Source organism: Bacillus rossius (assembly GCF_032445375.1).
Source record: "Bacillus rossius redtenbacheri isolate Brsri chromosome 4 unlocalized genomic scaffold, Brsri_v3 Brsri_v3_scf4_2, whole genome shotgun sequence".
Lineage (NCBI taxonomy): Eukaryota > Metazoa > Arthropoda > Insecta > Phasmatodea > Bacillidae > Bacillus > Bacillus rossius.
Genome location: NW_026962011.1, coordinates 40,935,237 through 40,942,933, shown reverse-complemented (window position 1 = coordinate 40,942,933; position 7,697 = coordinate 40,935,237).

Below are 7,697 nucleotides of genomic sequence, written 5' to 3'. Positions count from 1 at the left end.
TGGTTGTCTCCACTAGCTTAAACACACCATTCTCTTTTTAGGAAAATTCTCCATATTTGGAATAAAATAAGTTCCCAGACGTACCTGCAAAATTTTTGTCCCTGGTGATCTCAACAGATGATGTGTTACATGTTGCATAGGTTTTCATCACCCAAATTGCACCTAAACCAGTTCAGTCCATTTCATATGGTTTTATTATGTCATGTATGACACTTTAGATCCATAAACAGATGTGCATTATATGTGTTGTCAAACGCAATAACCGCTACTGATTTATTCTTTGCTACAAGTAAAATCTACAGCTGATTGTAATTTAAAAAGTTTAACCATTCTTGTTACCTTACACTAAATGACAAGTCACATGAAACTGTTACTTAAAAGCTTAAATATGATTCTGTTGCACCAAGCTTTCAGTAAAACAATCAGTGCTGAACTTCTTTACTTGCTTTCATCGAGAGAATCCAAAGGCTCGGGGGATAATAATTTTGTCTGGCCCCCTCCCCATTACTTCTCAAACCCCACACTTTAAAATTATATATCTAAACTCCTGATGCCCCTGTATTATATGCAGCAATCAACATTGACTATGCCAGAGGTTAATTTGTGAAGAACATAGAGTAAATACCTTATATTCAATATTGCTTGCTTAATCAGCACAAAAATAACCATTGCCACAGCCAGGTTGCATAGCAAGTTGTGGAACTTTTAACCCTCATTATCAAATTTTTTTTCTTTCTTGAAAAAGGTTGTTCTCCTTGAACTCACTCACTGCTCACATTTTTATTTCATTGATGTAGTTTGTTTTCGCTGCTTTGATGGACTAAGGATCAGCAAACCTGACTTGTAAGCTTAGAGCTGTGGGTTCAAACCTTACCTTCTGCATGTGTGTGTTTAGAATTAGGTAGTATGTAATATGTAAGCTGTTCCCCTCTCTTGTTAGAAGTGAAACTTCATACTTGATTTAATTCATTGAACGATAAAACCAAATAGCAAATAATGCAATAATGTACTAAATACCATATGTCTACAAAATGTGGGGCTGTAAGACAACATGGGTGTGTGTGTGTGTTTGTGTTTTCATGGAGCAGCGGTCAGCAGGACAAGTATTTAACATTGTGTCAACAGTGTAACAAAAAAATCAGCACTATATTGTTGCTTCAATAACGTTTGCAGAGAGTGAGGAATGGGATGCTCAATATTTCTCTATGCCAACGAGTACCCCACTCCTGAGCGTTGCACTTTTCATTACTTTTCAGTCTGATAGTCATCACCTCGAATTACCTACTCCCAACTTTAAATTTTCAAGATTGTGCTTGATAAGTCTCCCAATAATTAATTAATTATAGTTTTACTTTATGTGTATTGATAAATTAATATATCGTACATCTAAAAAATAAAATTGTGTACCTATATATTTTTGTAATTTTACCACAAAATCATGAATATGATTTATAAAAAAATTTTCCGAATTAAAACATACTGTTCCGGCAATCAAAATTGCAACAAAAAAAAAGTACGCCTCACTTTAAGGGAATATGTAGAACAGGTTATAGCTCAATGACGTGATCAGTTGTGCAACAGAGAGGGCAGCGCGTGAGACACCGATTGGTGGTATTGTGTGGCGGAGGTCGTGGCATGTCGGAGGCAGGTGGTGCCCAGACACACAGCGTCCAAGAACACGACAACCCATGCGAACAAGTCCCGGCGTTTGGCCCGGGGGGGGGGGGGGGGGGGAGTCGTGGCGATCTGAATTGTGGATTGGCCTGACACTCGCCGGGAGAGAAGAAGAGAGCGCGACTGTGAAGCGTGGGAAGCCAACAGCCCCTTCCCCTCCAACGAGCGAGAGGTCAGTCACACCGTGCTCACGGTGACCACGGGACAGTACGGTCAGAACAAGCACCCTCGCTCAGGAGTTCAGGCGCGTGATACTTGGCAGTGGCGTAGCCAGGATTTGTGTATGGGGGATGTTAAGAAGCATGCCCCCCCCCCGTATTAAAATGGGGGGTCCGGGGGTCCTCCCCCGGGAAAATTTGGATTTTAAGGTGTAAAAAAGTGCTCTTTTAGCAGTTTTCGGTTCTTAAATTTAAATTTTGTAATGGTAAAAATTTTATTATTTTTAATATGAAATTTGTTTGAGTGATGAATAAGAAATTAATTAAATATTTGGTGCTGGGGGGGGGGGGTTTGAACCCCTACCCCCCCCCCCTTCCCTGGTTACGCCCCTGATAGTCTGTGTGTCGGTGACGAACATAGCTTATCAATAAATGTCTGCTAGGTGGTGGATATAGAAGCTCGTGTCTTGAATGGGGAAGGAGACGGTGTTGGTAGCTCGTGTTAAGAAACTACTTACTTTTACACTTTTTACAGAACGTCATGTGTTATCCAGTGTGGGTTGAAATCAGAAGGAAGAGCGAGGGAAGAGAATGTTGTTCAGATGCTCAAGCTGTCGGACCAGCCACGATGCGTGTTCGCAGACAGACCTGTACCTTCAGACCAGTCCATCAAGGTCAGTTCGCCGCCGGACCAGTGGGACCACCCCGCCGGCGACGAAGGCCACCACGGAAGACCCTGCCACAGTTGCGGCATCACTGCCCGGGTGTGCGAGCTGATACTGGCTCTGCGTGTCGCAAGCACGCCGCGGTGATGCGCGCGCGCGCGGATTGCTTTCGTCAGAACGTATGGCAATCGGCCGGCTGTTGCCATGACGATAGCAGGCGCAAGTCGCGTGACGCGCGAGGGACCAGGCTGCACAATCGCGCGAGCCGCAGAAAAAAAAAACTGTTACTGCGGGTAGGGTTACCAGACACTGATAACAAAAAAGGACATTCACCTCGCAAAAGGAGGACATTTCACTAAAAAGGAGGACAATATATTTTTTAAAAAAGCCATGAATTAATTGCAATGGAGTACGATATTTTACAATGTTTTGGCATTTAATACAGTTTCAGTATAAAGAATCAAACAAACTATGCATATACAGCATATTAAAAACACGTGCTTCTGCATGTGCTGCTACCTGTCAAGCTGTCATGTAACTACTTACTAGTGGGGTGACTGCAGACAGTGCATTAGCGCGCACCGCGCGCTTTACTCAGAGTGTAACTGCAGGAATTATCTCACTTTATAAAAAAGCCGGACATTTTGGAGCATTAAGGAAAATCCGGCCGGACGCAAAAAAATACATAAAAAGGAGGACATGTCCTCCTTTTGCCGGACGTCTGGTAACCCTAACTGCGGGAGGAAATAAAGCTGGGTTTACGATTGATTTCCTTAAGAATTATAACTTAACATCGAGCACACGATTAAGTCAAAACTACATTTTCCAGTTTATGATTGACATGGAAGTCGTTAATTCTAACCAATCACAGCACAAAACACATGGTCGGCCTTTGTTCGAAACGGAGAAGCAGGTTTGAAATAGGTTATTGACAAATGGGATATCTATTTTTCGAAATGGATGATGATTACAAATGACAAATATACGAATTCTAACCCAAAATACTGCGCAGGTTTGAAATAGGTTATTGACAAATGGGATATCTATTTTTCGAAATGGATGATGATTACAAATGGCAAATATACGAATTCTAACCCAAAATACTGCCTCGCGCGGTCCAATAATAAGACATAAACTTCCGGTTGAAATGTTCCGGTTTGTTGTGATTGGTCGCTTCCCTTAAGTCTTAACGAAAAATATAAAATATAACAATTTCTGTTAAGTCTTAAGTCATCATATGGTTCGCACACGACCCGTAAAAATTCACACACGACAATCATAAACCATTCCACTAGTTTACATAGAGTCAAATGGTAAGTACACAACTAAGTCTTAATTCTTAATTTTCAATCGTAAACCCACCGTAATAGTTACAGGCACGGACTCGAGAAGGAGGGGGTAGGGGAGGTTAGCCCACCTCCCCTCTGGAGCCGTGTCTGTAACTATGATTTATGTTGATTTTTGTGGGTACATTTTTGTTTACTTAAATACAACATAAATTCACGTGTTAAACTGTACTTTTATCAAAAGTTGTGTGAAAGTACTAAAGTTCAGCTTCTGAGAGACCATAAATTTGTAAATATTTTAAGTCCAATCCCTGAATTATTAAACTTCATGTTGTTTTGCAACTGCATCCTCTCTTTGTACGGTAGGCAACCCCCCCCCCCCCCCTCCTCCTTCTCCTCCTCGTTCTACATTTGAGAGATGTCTTCTTGGAGCCGCGGCATGAGGGTTGTAGACACACTGATGTGTGTGTGCAGCGACAAGTGACAGAACGTGTCAGCACTAATGAAATGTGTACTGTTATTTTTTACCTATTATTGCACCCAATCAATGAAAAAAAATTTGTAAATAGGCACAAATATTTTATATTATTTATTTTATTTATCACTTGAAAATAAAAACAATGAAAGAGCAGATTGATGAAAATTACACAGATGACAGTGCTGGATAGATATGAATTGACATTTAAACGGTTATGAAAGACGATAATGGTGTCAGAAAAACCAGACAGAAAAGAAGAGAGGAACAAATTGCCTACCGTGGGTGCTAGTTGACCTACATAATAATATTCATCCGCCATAACAGCAACGACCGTAAACCATGTAGGAACGCCAGGAAGTGATTGTTTGGGACTAGATATAGGAACCGCATACACGTCAGTTCGCGCGCCTCTCGCAGCGCTGTCCAGGCACTCTCCTGTGTGTGTGTGTGTGTGTGTGTGGGGGGGGGGGGGGGGGGGCATTTGGGTGCACTCTGCCTCGAGCCCCGCCCACCGACCAGTTAGGGGCCCCTCGAGCGAGATATCACTTTTAAAATTATTTAAAGTTCGAGAGTAATTTAAAAAAAAAAAAAAAAAATTGTGAGCTAGTCTTAAATTTAACGTAGAATTTTTTTAAAAATAGTCTCGAGCGTAATAAATATACGATTTTTTTTCCCCAACTAATTTCATTACGCGAATCACACGTAGTTTTCCTCTAGCGCCGCAAGACTTCGTTGCCGGAGCAGCTACATCGACCATTCAATCATTCGATTTGCAAAGCGAAATTTTAAACTATATAATCAAACGGCTCCGATATAAGCAAAAAAGACTTTTAATATATCACTAAAACCATTGGCTTTGGACCTGATATTTGAAAGGGAATTTTATAAAAATATTGTCTATATTGTTAATATTTATCATACCGTTAAAACTCTAACAGTGGTTACATTTTTCCGTTCCATGCGACTTCCGTTCTATTCACGGAATTACTCCTACCAAATGCCGTATACCGAAAGCTAAGATGTTACACATCAAATTTCTCCTGTTTGCTCACGTGTTCAGTAGGCAGGGCCAGTGCAAGATAAATTGGCGCCCTAGGCGAAAAACCTTAATGCCCCCCCTCCCCACCCGGGCCGGACACCCCAAAAAAAAAATTTTCCTTGCCGCAAAATACATCACGTAAGCCTAAGATTTTGTCAACAATCAAATGTAAGCAGGCTTGTGTTTTTTTTTTTTTTTTTACTTTTTTACTTAATACAAATCATAAACAGGTCACCGTGGACTTTAAATAATTACTTATATCAATATAAACTTTCCAAACTTTTACAAAAATCCATTTTCATCTTGTTTCAATAATCGTTAAACATATTATATCAGCTGTTGTGTGTCGTGCTGCGCCGCCACCAGCTACTTGGCGCCCTAGGCGGTTGCCTAGTTCGCCTATATGGACGCGCCGGCCCTGTCAGTAGGTACTGAGGAATAGAATGTTGCAGTCGATTCGCCCGCTACCTCAGTTGAAAATGAACGCTGGCATTGGAAATCCCGCCTAATGTGAAGCGTCCAGATTAGGCGCCGAGTGACTCGCTTCACTCATAGACGGCAGATTACTTAAAGAAGGCAGGCCCTAATTCGAAACTTATGTGCACGGTGATTATGTCAAAAAGGAAAGTATAGTTGGAGCTTACAATTGTATACTCTATATAAATATAGTTTTTTTTCATTGACTTTATATATATTTGTGTGTGTGTGTGTTTGCATTCACGGGGACGGTAATTTAATAAATCGTCTTTACAAACGTAGTTCAAAAATTTATATTAAAAACTTGAAATGAAGGGGCGGGCCCGTCCGCTGTTGTTCCTAAGTACTTCTGGAGTAAATTTTTGGGCTCTTTTTTTTTTAAATTCTAAATACTTATCAAAGATTTGATGCATAGCTATTAATAACTTAGTCTGGATTTAATACATATTTATATATAGACTAGTTATAATTATCTATATATTGAGTACCGTTTCCTCGGGCAGTAGAAAAAATAATAAATAAAAAATGCTAGGAGCTGTAGTAAGAGAAAAGTTTAAGCTATTATTCACAAAGTATTGTTAAAAAAGATTGTTAGTAAGTAAATAAAGTTCTTCCTTGTGTTATTATTTATTAATGTATGGCACCATGGACCCTCCTCCCCCATGTAAGAAGTTAAGTTCCGAAAAATCTTCCCTCTTCTGTTGAATTACGAAAAAAATGCTTCCTTCGGTTTTGAGCTAGATACATACGCCATTGTTTCTTTGCTTGAATCCATGGCAGATTCCTTCTCCAGTGAGCTTGCCAAAGACGAGACATTAGTTAATCCCAATTTAAAAAAAAAATGACGGTTTATCCGTGCTCTGCAATATGTGTAGACCTTTGCTCGCTTCGGGATGAAGACCATTGCACCAAGCGTAGCCATGACCTCCAGATAACCTTGCAATCTCATAAAACCGCCATGCGAGGTACCTTTTGGCTGCCTGGGTCTGGTTTTGTAGGGTTGTTGCACCACACGGGACCTCAAAGATTACAGTGGCCTCTGACCCACCGGTCGCTCAGGGTTCATAAACTGAGACGTGGTGGGTCGCCACATGAGTTGGCGATACTGGCTCGCGCATTACATGCATCTTCGCCCGTAAAAGCAACACACACAAAAAATGGCGTGTATTATTGAAGATATACTTCATTAGGCGCGTTATGAAAGAAATTATAGTGAATATTTACAAAGTGCTCGCACCATGCAACAAAATGTACACAGGATAAAAAAAAAGTTACACACACAAAAAAGGGTTATATATAAATAAAAACTAAATGAGGGCTTTTAAATCTTATAATTTAATGATTGATATCAAAAACTGGTCCATATAATAAAATTTATTTATTTATTGTGACAGTGATATAAATACACTTTTTCAAGTGTAGCCTATTTATATAAGTGAGGTTATGTTCCCGTGTGTATAATTTATTGGCACAATAAATTATTACATTATGTAATAAATAATTACAATTATTACTTAGAATAAACATTCAGCGTATTTATTGATTTTCATTATTTATTAAAATTTGTACAGATTATTTTCGTAAATTAAATAATTAATTGTATTCCTACACATGTTTATATTAATATTGAATACTGGGAATTATTTTAAATTTTTTATTTGATTTAATTTATATTTTCCCATTCATACTTGTATCACCCGAGTCCGTTTATTATTTTATTATATTAATTATTTGCGTGCAACAGTAAAGTTATTTTTTTACTACACCAAGTAAATATAACCTATAATGCGCGTACATAAGTACACGCACCCATTTTTGATGAGTGTCACGCTTCTGAACAACGTATCTGCAATCTTATAACGGAATAAAGGTTCTCTGCACCAGAATACTCATTATGATAATACATAACACTATACCAAT